At 39.1% G+C, this 14,728-nt stretch overlaps 1 protein-coding gene across 11 annotated transcripts in view; it reads right to left on the reverse strand.

Moving 5' to 3' along the window:
* The window catches only part of PSD3 (pleckstrin and Sec7 domain containing 3), a 398,292-nt gene that overhangs the window by 54,812 nt on the left and 328,752 nt on the right, over positions 1 to 14,728 (reverse strand). The window lies entirely within an intron of this gene.

Genomic DNA, 14,728 nt, shown 5'->3' on the forward strand with positions numbered 1-14,728 from the left:
GGGATTCCGGTTTCTGAAACACAAGAGGCTGTTGCTACCGAGTGTGTGTGTGTCTCTGTGTGTGTGCGAGAGAGAGAATGTGTTCAGAGGGCACGCAACAGAGAGGGTTATAAGCACACAGGCAAGGTTATAAACTTTAGAGGCGGGAGATATTTTATTAAGTCTTTGGTTTCCTATAGGAGTCACTCGAGACCTGTGTTTTCGCGGGCTGGGCGGGAGGAGAAGCCGGGGGAGTGGGACTGGGAGGGCCTGGAGCACCGCCCAGTCTGAGTCCCACAGTGCCCGCGCTTCCCACTGGTGACATGTGCTTTGTGGCGTGGGGGTGGGTGGTGGCTCTTACTATCGTTCTTCACTCTTAATGAGGAAACACTTACTAATTGGGTAAAAATCATTAGGCTATTTCATAATTAAGAAGTCTTGATGAAAGGCTTTAAGTAATTGAAAAGCAATCAGTAACGGAACGAGACCCAAACAGATGGCTGTTCCAGTGGAGGAGGAGCCCTGTGTGCGTGTGGTGCGTATGTGTTCACAGTGAGGGAAGCTGGGCGGGAGTGAGTTGCCGGCCATCACAGTATCGTTAGAAGACTTAACTGATTCCTTTAATCAGGGGGGCAGAGGCCCTGCTTCCTTCTGTCTCAGGCAACACTGTCCCCCTCTTTTAGGAGCTAAGTCTGGCAGCCACTGTGGGGATGGGAGCAGAGGGGCGGTGCCCGTGCACGTGAGAAAGAAAGGAACCCAGGAGGGCACAGGCACTGGGGCCTCTGGGCAGGACTCTTTGATGCTGAGAACCTGACCCGGGGTAGAAAGGCGTGGAAAGAGAGAACGGCGGCAGAACTCACGTGTGCCGGCGAGACCCTTCAGAACAGCGCTCGGTCCCCTTGCCTTCGTACCCCCACACCCGGCGCAGCCCCCGCCCAGAGCCTGCGGGTTGAGCAAGCCTCTGCCAAACTGGATCTAACTGGTCTTGGGCCAGGGGAAAGCAGTGCCTAACGCAGGTCAGGAGCGGAAGGGGTGACTACTTTCTCCTCAGCTGTATTTAATCCCAGGTTAAGCCTGGCATTCTAAGGGCACAGAGGCAAGGGCAGCGGGCCACTCCTAGCGCACGCCTACCCAGCAGGTCCCGGGGCCCGGGCTGCCCCGGGCGTGCAGTGCGACGCTGCCTCAATCCTTTGGGGACCTGCTGTCAGAGAGCGCAGCACACAACTCATGCTCAAGGCTGGAAATTCTTTGGGGGAAGAAAACTGCTTTTTGGTAAAGTGGACAGTTTATGAGATTGTGACATCATCTCTGTCATTTTCGTGATAACTCTATTGTTTGAAACATCACTTTTCATCATGTTTCTACAACTTGCTACCCGCCACCCATCCTGTAACCCAGGTGTAAAAGCTGTCTGCCCTTTTCTGAATGCACCAATTCTCTCAAGTCTGCTACTTTTCCCCTCTGATTAAGATGCATTTTATTATGTTGCCTGCCCAGCAAATATGCCTGGTCACCCCTCAGGTATCAGTTCAAGGTGTGTGAATTCCCCCGGAGGCATTCCCTGATCTCTGCAAGGATGACGGGGGGCCCGATACACCAAGACTTCTGCATTCCCTGATCTCTGCAAGGATGATGGGGGGCCAATACACCAAGACTTCTGCATTCCCTGATTAGCTAATCCCACTGCTTGGTGAAGGTTCACTTTACCTGTTTCTCCTCCTGCTTTGTGGGCTCTCTGTGCAAAGGGTTGTATCTGAGTCATTATTGGAAGCCCAGCGTTTAGCAGCGAACTTGACATGTGATGGACTCTCAATGGCTATGTGAGCCCAGAACCCCCTCACTTTACAGACCCCAAATCACCCTGCAATCATGTAACGTACCTTCTTGCAGCACCTGCCATCATGTGCTGGCAGAGCAGGACTCCAGCCAGGTTAAGGATGAGCCAGCAGTGGGACATTAGGAGCCTTTTGTAGGACATATGCTGCATCAGTTCTGAGCCTCCTACACCCACTATAATTCAGAGGTAATTTAAAAATGAAGAAGTCTAAATATCCACTACTGCAGTTTCTGGTAGGGAGCTCAGAATCCCACATGCCCATGAAGCACACAGACAATTCCCTCTTAGCGTTCCTGAGCCTGCAGATGCAGGGGCCCATAAGGCCTTCATATTTGTATTGCCTGTCTTTTTGTGTTTTGAATTTTACAAATCTGGAAGAATTAAAACCCCGGAGTAGATAAATCCATACAAGGACCTGGCTGCTATGGTTACGCTTCCGGTGACTGATGAGCGAGCGAGTGAGTAGGATCTGTACAAAGTTCTGGCAGTAGATACTGGCTGGTTACTATGTTGAGATTGCAAGCACTTGGCACATCTTTTTCAGCCTCTCCTTTTCCCTTTCTTATCAAGAGCACTGACAGCAGTAACAAGGGAGCACAGACCGGACACAAAACACAGCTGCCCCCTTTCAGGCTTACTTCCAGGCTAAGTAGGTGATCTGCGGCGATGCTTCTGTTCTCACTGACTCAAATGAGATAGCACGCAGCCCTACCTGCGCTCTCCTGACAAAGGTATCACTTATCATTTCCTCTGTGTCCTTCTATTTTTTCACTTGACAAAAGGAATTTCACCCAACTTTCCCTAAGTGCACACTTGCCATGCTCCAGAGATACCACAGCTATGCAGGGGCAACCTAATTCTGGAGCTCTGAGCCAAACTGATGTTGAAGATTCCGAATGCACAAAGTCCTTCCCTTGTCCACACTCAGCCTGTCTCTTCTCTACCTGGTTGAGTCAAGCGCAACCTAATCCGCTCATCTGGGGGAGGACAATGAGACAGGAAAGCCGCTGACTCGGAAACAGGATCTCTCTCTGCATCACCTCTGTCAAATGCTGAAATGCAAGAGTGTTTTCCTCTCTTCCCAGGCTCACCCTGGGCTGGAGTGGGTGGAAATCCTGTGGCTGGGTATTCAGTGAAATGATTTTGCCAAAGATGGCCATGCCCCTCACAGAGAGTTTAGAGAAAATGAAAAAGCCCAGAGAATAGGATTTATGCTGGAAACAGCTGTGATACGTGAAATTTAATTTCAAAGGGCTGTTCCCTGCAGAGACAAATCTAGCTGAAAGGATCAGTGTGGGCCCAGCATGCACACACATGGTGCTCTGTCAGAGGCCAGAGCAGTTGACTATAGATTAGAAGCTGCAGAGCTCCGGAGGGAAAGAAAGACAATACAAGAAATCGGGCCACCTGAGAGCACGGATAATCCCTTAACATCAACAACACTCTCCGTTTCTCCAGCTGTTTTGTCCCTCAGAGTGATGTGTGAATTTTAGAAGGATGTCACAGATCACTTTCTTTGTAATCTTTGGGTTTCAGCTAACTCCATATCCCTCTCTGCAAAGGTAACTGACCTACAAAGAGGCTTAGGTCCAAGGTGAAACATCCCATGCTCTAGTATTCCTTATCTAACCTATTCCAGAATGAAGAAAACAAAAGGGTTAGATACAGCTCTTAATCGTGACATCTGAAAAATGTGCCAATGAAGAAATAGACCAAAAGAGAATTATAAAAGTGCTCCTTACACAGCTGCTCTGGTAGCTTGTGAAACATTGATACAGGATAGTCAAAGGCCTTTTAAATGTTGATCTGGGTAACTTCCAAGGAAGGGTGATTTTAAGAACAGTTCTTTCAACTGTATTATATAGGGCATTATTGTAACATTTTGAAATGTTTAAAATAAATCAAATATATTTCTCCACAATACTTATATTTCCATTCCAAAGCACTTTATTATCTCAGTGGGGAAAACGTGGATGCCAGCACACAGGGGCTGCCATCTGATTCAATGCTGATGATGTGATCTCAAATGTATTTTCTTCCCCAGAGAAACACAAGTGTGGAAGGCAGCTGTAAGAGCTATAGGGGTGTAAGGGCATGTGTTTATGGACTGAAAAGAGAAAGTCCAAAATCAGTGGGACCTTTAAAAAAGATCTAAATAAAAAATTAGTGTGGTGAGGAAAGGCTACGGTGAGACAGGCATTGTCATAAACTGCTGTAGGGAAAGTTGGTTCAGCCTTCCCAGAAGCAATTTAGAAATATGTCTTGATAATTTTAAATAGTTCCTACCCTGCCTGGTGACCCATGATACTTCCAGGAATCTATCTTTTCTTTCTTTCAGGAATCTATCTTTAAGATACAGACGGACACATACACAATAGACCCATATTTATAACTGTGAAAAACTAAAGGGAGCGTATGTCTGAAAATGGGAAAATTAAATGACAGTAAGTCTATTTAGTGGAGAATATTGTTAAGCAATGAAAAATGAATGCTTTTTAAAACCCTATTAAGAAGCAAAAAATAAAACCACACAACTTATCATTTCACGGTCACCAGATACTAGATTCACCAAAAAACAGGCTCCTGAAAAAATCTTAATTTAAAAATACTTACGATCATAAGTAGAGAAAAGAAAAAGTAAATCACTGTCCAAGCAAATTACAAATTTTTCTTCCTAGGAGTGACGTGAGCAAGATGGCAGAGTAGAAAGTCTCAGATCTCGTTCCTGCACAGAAACGCCAACTTAACGATGATATACGGATCAATGTGTCTTTGTAAGAATGACAGAATGCGGGTGAGCAGGGGGCCAAGAATGGCCTCACTGCAACGGGGAGACGGGTAAGAAGAGCAGTTTCACTTTACCTGTGTCAGCCCCTGCCTGAAACTGCCACAGGCAGTGCGGGGAGAGAGCCCTGGCCTTGACCTCTCCCCTCAGGGGACCGCGAAGAGTGGGGCACGCCTCCAACCCTGTGGCTTTTGGATCACTGCCTGAGGAATGGGTTTGTCTTGCCTCACTCGGAGCTCGGAGCCAATCAACACAGACTGGATGCCTGGGGGCCACTGAGACTGAAGGAAAATGGTGGGTGGCTTGCTGCCACCGGCATGGCTTGTCAAGAATGGAAGAAAGGTGCACAGCCTAAAGCTTCTCCCTTGGGAGGGACAAAGAGCAGTGAGCTGTGCATCTGGCGTGCTGGCTCGGCAGAGGGCTGCCCGAGGGAAACGGTATCGGTCTTGCCGGACTTGGGGCATTGATGGGGAGCTGGCATGCTCTGGATGCCTGGTTTCCGCTCAGAATAAGGGAGAGCTGGGTGTCTTGCTGCTTGCAGTGCCACAGACAGACATCAGAAAGAGTAAGAATTATGTATGAACTCTTGAAAACAAAACAAAAAACACATGTAAGCCTCTCTAATTGAGAAACTGCATGCACAGGCCCAGAGTAGTTGTACCCCTCAAAAAAAGGTTTCAGAGCCCCCCAGAATCTCCAACCGAGCAGATGGGTGAGGGTCTTCCCCTGTACAAAGCAGTCTGCAACAGTGAGAGGCGGCCATCCGCTCAAATACACAGATCCCAACACAAAGGCGCCAGAACAAAGAGCAAACAAGCAGATACAGCCCAATGAAAGGCACCTCATAAATCTCCAGAAAGTGATCCTAAAGAGAGAGGAGTCTTCAACTTACCTGACAGAGACTTGAAAAGAACCTGCATGACGATGCTTCGCTGGCTCCAGAACATGATGTGTGAACAAAACGAGAATGTCAACAAAGACAGTATTAAAAAAACTGAAGAAATTGTGAAGGTAAAGAATACAATGACAAACTGAAAAATTCACTAGAATCATCAACAGCAGATTTGAACAAGCAGAAGAAAAAATCTGCACTTGAAGACAAGTAACTTGAAATTATGCAGTCAGAAGAACAAATGAAAAATAACATAAAAAAGTGAAGAAAGCTGAAGGGGCCATCAGCTGTACAATACATGTACTGCCAGAGTCCCACAAGAAGCAGAGAGAAAAAAAGGGGATGAAAGCTTACTGAAAGAAACAATAGCCAAACACTTCTCAAATCTGGGGAAGAAAACGGACATCCAGATCCAAGAAGCCCAGTAGTCTCAAATTAAGACACCTCCTAACCCACACAAAGACACATTATAATGAAATCACCAAGGAAAAGACAAAGACAGAATTTTTAAATAAGCAAGAGAAGAGTGATTTGTCATATTCAAGGGATCCCTATTAAGATTATCATAGGACTTCTCAGCAGAAACCTTGCAGGGTAGAAGAAGGCAGTAGGACGATAGATTCAGAATGCTCGAGAGACAAAAATAATCTGATAAAACAAGAATACTATACCCAGCAAATTACTCCTTTAAAAATTAAAGGGATAACAGACTCTCCCAGAGAAGCAAAAACTGAGGGAGTTTGTCACTGCTTAATCAGTTTTACAAGAAGTGTAATGAAAACAAAAGAAGAATTCGAAATGAAAGGAAATGAAACAGCAACAATGGAAATAAAACAGAAATAAGATAAATATAAATTTCACTGGTAAAGGTAAATACAGAATAATAAAATACTGTGTCAGCAGTGTGAAAACTACATTCAACTGCAGTACAAGAGTTCAAAGAGAAAAGTCTCAAGAACAACTAAAAACACAGAATTTGCTATTGGACATAGAATATAAAAAGAAAGAAACTCTGTCATCAATAAGTTGTGTATAAGGAGGGAAAAGGTAAAATGTGGAGTTTTTTTTAATGTGATTAAAATTATTATCAGCTTAGAATGGATGGTTAGAAGTGTAACGTGTTTTATGTAAGCCTCATGGTGACCACAAGAAAATACCTATAGATGACATACAAAAGAAAATGCGAAAGTGATCAAAATATGTTTTTGCAAAATTATCAATGAAACCTAAAGGAGGAGAGCAAAAAAGGAAAAGTGTCAGAAAAGCCATAAAAGATAAAAACAATTTATAAAAAGCATTTCTTCTCTATCAATAATTACTTCAAGTGTAAATGAATCAAATGCTCCAATCAATATACACAGTGCTTGAGTGGATAAAACAAACCAAGACCCAACGGTATGCTGTCTACAAGAGACTCACTTTGTATTCAAAGGTACATATGGGCTGAAAGTGAAGAAATGGAAAAAGATATTCATGCAAAATGTAACCAAAAGGGAACCATACTTATTACAGACAAAATGGAATTTAAGTCAAACACTGTAAAAATAGACAAAGAAGGATATTATATAGTGATAAAAGGATCAATTCACCAGGAATATATAACAATTATAAATACATATACACCCAACATCAGAGTGCCCAAATATATGAAGAAAATATGGACAGAACTGAAGGGGAAAATTGACAGCACTATAATAATATTGAGGGATTTCAATACCAGACTCTCAATAATGGATAAAATCCAAACAAAAGATGAATGAAGAAACAAAGAATTTGATAAACACTGTACACAAAATGGACCTAAAAGACATATACAGAACGTTCCGTCCCACAGGAGCCCAATGTACATTCTTCTCAAGTGTACACAGAACGTTTTCCAGGACAGATCACATATTAGGCTATAAAACAAGTCTTAACTAATTTAAGACACCTCAAATCATACCAAGTGTTCTCCAATCACCATGAGATGAAACTAGAAATGAACAGCTTAAAGAAAACTGCAAAATTATAAATATGTGGAAATTAAACACTACATTCTTGAATAATCAATGGTTCAAAGAAGAAATCATACAAGAAATGAGCAAATATCTTGAGACAAAGGAAAATGAACACACAACATAACAAAACTTAATGAGATACAGCACTAGCAGCTTAATAGAAAGAAACCCTTGCAATAACAAATATACCAAACAACCTAATTTTACACCTCAAGAAACTAGAAAAAGAATAAACTAAACCCGAATTAGTAGAAGAAAGGAAATAGTAAGATCAGAGCAGAAAGTCAGGCCACCTGGGTCCCAAACTCAGCTGCTCTGGAACCCAGCCTTGCCTACCAGCAGGCTGGCATTATTCTTGGGACCCCTCAGGGTCCTGCAGCCAGCTGCACTGGGACCTGGCCGCACCACCCAGCAGGCCAGCATCCACCATGCAAGGCGGGGCCAGGCTGCTAAACAGGATAGGCACAGCCTTGCCTTCCAGTTCACCCACAGTACCTGACCCTGCCACAGAAGGGCCCATGCAGCCTACATAGGGGTTACCCCTAGGGAATGCAGCTCTGGTGACCAGGGGGAGGGCGTTGCTGTGGCCAAAGAACATATCCTAAATAAGACCATTTCTCCAAGATCAAGAAGTGTAACTAACCTGCCTAGTACACAGACATAAACAAAGAATTGGGAAAAATAAGGAGACAGAGGAATATATTCCAAATGAAAGAACAAGACAAAACCCAGAAGAAGAACAAAGCGAAGTGGAGGTGGCAATCCATCCAATAAGGAGTTCAAGGTAATGAGCATAAAGATAACAGGAGAAGAAGGACAAACTCAGTGAGAAGTTTAATAAAAAGTTAGAAAATACAAAAAAGAACTAAAAGAGCTAAGGAATATAGTCACTGAAATTAAAAATACACCAAAAGGAATCAACAGTGGATTAGATGATACAGAGGAATGGATCAGTGAACTGAAGACTAGAGTAGTGGAAACCACTCAAGCTGAACAGAAAAGAAGAAAAAAAATTTTTTTAAATGAGAGTAGATAAAAAGACCTCTGAGACAACATAATGCATATTAACATTTGCATTATAGGATCCCAGAGAAGAAGAGAGAAAGGGGCAGAGAACTTTGTTGAAGAAAGAGTGAAAAACTGCCCTAAACCAGGAAAAGGAAACAGACATTCACATCCAGGAAGCACAGAAAAGTCACAAACAGGATAAAACCAAAGAGGACCACACGCCAGATATATTGTAATTAAAATGGCAAAAAAGATAAAGATAGAGATTTTTAAAAGCAGAAAGAGACAAGGAATTAGTTACAGGTGAGAGAACTCCCATAAGATTACAATGACTTTACATCAGATACTTTGCAGGCCAGAGGGAGTCGCATGATCAATTCAAAGTAATGAAAAGAAAGAAAAAAAAAAAAAAAACAAAACCCTACAACCAAGAACAGTCTACCCGGGAAGGCTATCATCCAGATTTGAAAGAGAGATAAAAAAGTTTTACAGACAAGTAAAAGCTAAAGAGTTCAGCACCAATAAACCAGCTTCACAAGAAATGTTAAGGGATTTTTGTAAGTGGAAGAAAAAAAATCACAACTAGAAATACGAAAATTATGAAAGGAAAATTCTCATTGTAAAGGCAAACATACAGTAAAGGTAGTAGATCAACCACTTACAAAGCTAGTAGGGATATTAAAAGAAAAAGAAGTAAAATACTTTAAATCCACAATAAGTAATTAAGGCATATACATACACAAAAAAGATGTAAAATATGATGTCAAAACAATAAACAAGGTGAGAAGGGAGTAAAAATGCAGAATTGTCAGAATGTATTCAAACTTAAGTGATCACTAATTTAAAATAATCATACACATACACATATTATATATGACCCCCACGGTAACCATGTGCCAAAAATCAGTAACAAATATACACAGAAAAAGGAGAAAGAGAAAGAAATCTAAACGTAACACTAAAGATAGTCATCAAGTTGCAAGAAAGCAAAAGAAGAAAGGAACAAAAAAGAACTACAAAAAACAACCAGAAAACAGCTAACAAAATGGCAATAAGTAGATACCTACAAATAATTATTTAAATGGAAATAGATGAAATAATTAAATTAAAAGACACAGAGTGGCTGAATGAATAAAAAAAGAGAGAGACCCATGTATATGCTTCCTACAAGACACTCATTTCAGATCTAAAGATACACACAGACTTAAGTGAGGGGATGAAAAAGGTATTTCATGCAAATGAAAATAAAATGAATGCAGGGTAGCAAACTTATACCAGACAAGACAGACTTTAAAACAAAGACTGTAACAATAGACAAAGAAGGATACTATATAATGATCAAGGAATCAATCCAAAAAGATATAACAATTATGAACATATATGCACCAGGCATAGAAGCACTTAAAATATAATGCAAATAATCATAAACATAAGGGGAGAAATTGATAGCAATGTAATAATAGTAGGGGTCTTTAACCATTAATATCAATGGATAGATCATCCAGGCAGAAAATAAGGAAAACACTGGCCTTAAATGACATATTAGACCAGATGGGCTTAAAAGATATACAAAAAACATTCCATCCAAAAGCCCCAGAATACATATTCTTTTCAAGCGTACATGGAACATTCTCCAAGAAAGATCATACGTTAGACCACAAAACAACTGTCAATAAATTTAAGTAGATTGAAGCCATATCAAGCATCTTTTCATACCACAGTGGTACAAGACTAGAGATTAACTACAAGAAAAAAACTGCAAAAATAAAAACACATGACAGCTAAACAATATGCTACTAAACAACAAGTGGGTCACTGAAGAAATCAAAGAGGAAGTAAAAACTACTTGGAGGCAAATGGACGTGGAAACACAACAATCCAAAAATCTACAGGATACAGCAAAAGCAGTTCTAAAAAGGAAGTTTATAGTGATACAAGCCTATATCAAGAAACAAGAAAAATCTACGGTAAACAATCTAACCTTATACCTAAAGAAAACAGAAAAACAAACAAAACCCAAGATTAGTAAGGAGGAAAGAAATAATAAAGGTCAGAGCAGAAATAAATAATATGGAGGCTAAAAAAATTTTGATTAAATCGATGTAATGAAGAGCTTGTTCTTTAAAAAGATAAACAAAGTTGATAAACTTTTAGTGACAATCATGATAAAAAGAGAAAGGGTCCAAATAAATAAAGTCAGAAATCAAAAGGGACAGACATACAAAGGATCATAAGAGATTGCTATAAAGAATTACATACACCAAAAAAAACCAAAAACAAAAACAGAAAACAAAAAACAATCTGGAGTAAATGGATAAATCCCTAAAAATGTAGAATCTCCCAAGAATGAATCAGGAAGAAATAGGAACAGTTGATTACCAAAACTGAAATTGAATCAGTAATTTAAAAAACTCACAACAAACAATTCCAGGACCAGATGGCTTCAAAAGTGAATTAATTGTGCCTCTAAGATTTAAAGAAGAGTTAGTATCTATCCTTCTTAATCATTCCAAACAACTTAAGATGAAGGAGCACTTCTGAACTCATTCTATGAGGCTAGATCACCTAATACCAAAACCAGACAAAGACACAACAAAAAAAGAAAATTACAGGTTACTATCCCTGATATACATAGATGCGTAAGTCCTCAACAAAATATTGGCAAACTGAATTCAAAATACATGAAAAGGATCACATACCATGATCAAGTGAGATTTATTTGGGGAGGCAAGGATGGTTCAATATCTACAAATCAATCAATGACACACTACATTAACAATATGAAGAATAAAAATCAGGATCATCTTAATAGGTGCAGAAAAAGCTTTTGACAAAATTCAATAACCATTTGTGATCAGAACTCTCAAAAAAGTGGGTATAAAGGAAACATACCTCAATATAATAAAGTTCACACAGGAAAAACCTACAGCCAATATCTTACTCAACTGTGAAAAGCTGAAAGCATTTCCTCTAAAATTAGGAAGACAATGATGCCCATTCTTGCCACTTACATTCAACACAGTACTGCAAGTGCTAGTCACAGTAATCAGACAAGAAAAATAAATAAAAGGCATCCAAATTGGAAACAAAGAAGTAAAACTCAGTTTGCAGGTAACATGATACTATATTTAGAAAATCCTAAAGATGCCAACAAAAACTATTAGAATAAATGAATTCAGTACAGTTGCAGGATACAAAATTAACATACATAAATCTGTTGTGTTTCTCTACACTAACAACAAACTAATAAAAGGAGATATTGAGAAAACAATCCCATTAACAATTACATCAAAAGGAATAACCTACTTAGGACTAAACCTATTCAAAGATGGACTTGAAAAACTGTAACACTGATAAAGGAAACTGAAGATGATACAAATGGAAAGATATACTATGCTCATGGATTGGAGGAATTAATATTGTTAAAATGAACAGATTACCCAAGGTAATTTATAGACCCAATGCAATCCATATCAAACTATGAAGGGTATTTTTCACATTACTAAATAAAAAATTATAAAATCTGTATAAAAATACAAAAGGCCCCCTAATAGCCAAAATAACCTTGAGAAAGAAGAAGAAAGCTGAAGGCATCACACTCCCTGATTTCACAACTATACTACAAAGCTACAATAATCAAAATAGTATGGTACTGGCATTAAAGAAGACACAGAGATCAAAAGAACAGCATAGACAGCCAAGAAATAAACCCATGTTTATACAGTCAATTAGTCTAGGACAAAGGTGGCAAGAATCTACAATGGCAATAAAAAAGCTTCTTCAATAAATGCTGGGAAAACTGACGGCTACGTTCAAAAGAATTAAACTGGACTACTTTCTTACACCATACAGAAAACTCAAAATGGGTTAAAGACTTGAATATAAGACCTGAAACCATAAAACTCCTAGAAGAAAACACAGGCAATATGTTCTTTCACTTTGGTCTTAGCAATATTTTGGGGGATATATCTCCTCAGGCAAGGGAAACAAAAGCAAAAGTAAACAAATGGGACTACATCAAACTAAAAAGTTTTTGCATGATGAAGGAAACAATCAGTAAAATAAAAAGGCAGTTAATGAAACAGGAGAAGATTTCTGCAAACAATTCATCTGATAAAGGGTTAATATCCAACATATGCAAAGAACCCATATAACTCAACATCAAAACAACTTGATTGAAATATGGGCAGAGGACTTGAATAGACATTTTTCCAAAGAAGACATACAAATGCATGAAAGATACTAAGCATCACTAATGATCAGGGAAATGCAAATCAAAACCAATGATATCATCTCACACCTGTCAGAATGGCTACAATTCAGAAGACAACAAACAAAGTGCTAGGAAGGATGTGACGATGGGAACCCTTGTGCACTGCTGGTAGGAATGTAGATTGGTTCAGCCACTGTGGAAAACGTATAGACTTTTCTAGAAATTTTAAAAACAGAACTACCATAAGATCCAGCAATTCCACTTCTGGGCATTCTTCTAAAGAAAATGAAAATGCTAATTTGAAAATACTTATGCACCCCTATGTTCACTGCAGCTTTATTTCCAAGAGCCATGACATGGAAGCCACCTAAGTGTCCACCCTCAGATGACTGGATAAGATGTGGTTTATATATATATATAACAATATTAACTCAGCCAGAAAAAGGAATGAAATCTTGTCATTTGTGACAACATGAATGGACCCAAAGGGTATTATGCTAAATTAAACAAGTCAGAGAAAGACAAATACCACATGATCTCACTTACATGTACAATCTAAAAACCAAAACAAACATAACAAAACAGAAACAGCATCACAGTTACAGAGTGCAAACCAGAAGCTGCCAGAGGAGAGGAGGGTGAAGGGATGAATGAGATAGGTGGGGGGATTAAGAGGTACACACTTTCAGTTACCAAATAAATGAGTCATGAGGATCAAATATACAGCATGTAGAATACAGTCAATAGTAAGGTAGTAACTTTAAATGGGGACAGGTTGCAACTAGACTTATTGTGGTGTTTATTTTGTAATATATAAAATATCGAGTCACTGTTGTGTACTAGGAATTAACATAGTGCTATAGGTCAGTTATACTTAGATACAACTCAAAAAAAGAAAAATAATAAATAGGAGAAGACTCTCAAAAGAAAGTCAGAATAGTAACCAGTATCTGTCAAAGTTGCTCAGAGATCCTTCTGTAGAATGTTGGTGTCAAATGCTAGGACACATATCCAATCATTAGGGAGTTAACATAGCTTCAACGTGGCCCTTGTTAGCAAGTGGACTTTACATACATAAATGGTTCATATCAGCATGACAATAAGAAAAATAATAAACATTTTGCATCAACAATATGAGAATTCTGAAGACGCAAGCTCAGATACTGATCAAGATGCCATATTTTTGCTAAACATAGAACTATATTTTTAAAGAAAGATTTGAGATAATTTCTCCTAAAAACAAAAGCCTATTTTTATGTGCTAGAATAAAAAAATTTTAAATAGCAGTAATGTTTGACTGATTTTCAGGTAATAATGTCTTAGATGTGAAAACACTAATTTTACTATCATACTTCAAAAGGGTGATTATTTTTACAAAGTTGTCTTAAAACCCTATTTGCAATGGAAGAAAAGAGTAAAATTTCAAAACGCCAGCAGTTCAAATAAAATGTATTTCCCTGAAAACAAAAGACTAGTGCAGAAATAAATGAAATAGAGACCAGAAAAATAGTAAGAAAATAATCAATGAAATTAAGAATTGATTTTCTGAAAAGATCAATAAAACTGACAGTCCTTTAGCTAGATTACTAAGAGAAACAGAGTGAAGATTCAAATAAATAAATCAGATATGAAAGAAGAGATATTACAACTAATGTTAGAGAAATAGAAAGATCGTAAGAAAGAGCTATGAACAATCACACACCAATGAATTGCACAACCTAGAAGAAATGGATGAATTGCTTGAAACACACAATCTGCCAAAACTGAATCATGGACAGAAACAGACCTATAACTAGCATGTAGGTTAAGTCAGCAATCAGAAACCTCCCGATAAAGAAAAGTCAAGGATCACGTGGCTTCACAAGTAAATTCTGCTAAATTCTTAAAGAATTAACAGTCCTTCTCAAATCCTTCCAAAATATTCAAGAGGAGAGAATACTTGTAAAATCATTTTACAAGGCCAGAATTAACCTGATAACAACCCCCCCCAAAACTACAAGAAAAGAAAACTATAGGC

This window comes from Vicugna pacos, chromosome 26 (genome assembly GCF_048564905.1).
Source record: "Vicugna pacos chromosome 26, VicPac4, whole genome shotgun sequence".
Classification (NCBI taxonomy): domain Eukaryota; kingdom Metazoa; phylum Chordata; class Mammalia; order Artiodactyla; family Camelidae; genus Vicugna; species Vicugna pacos.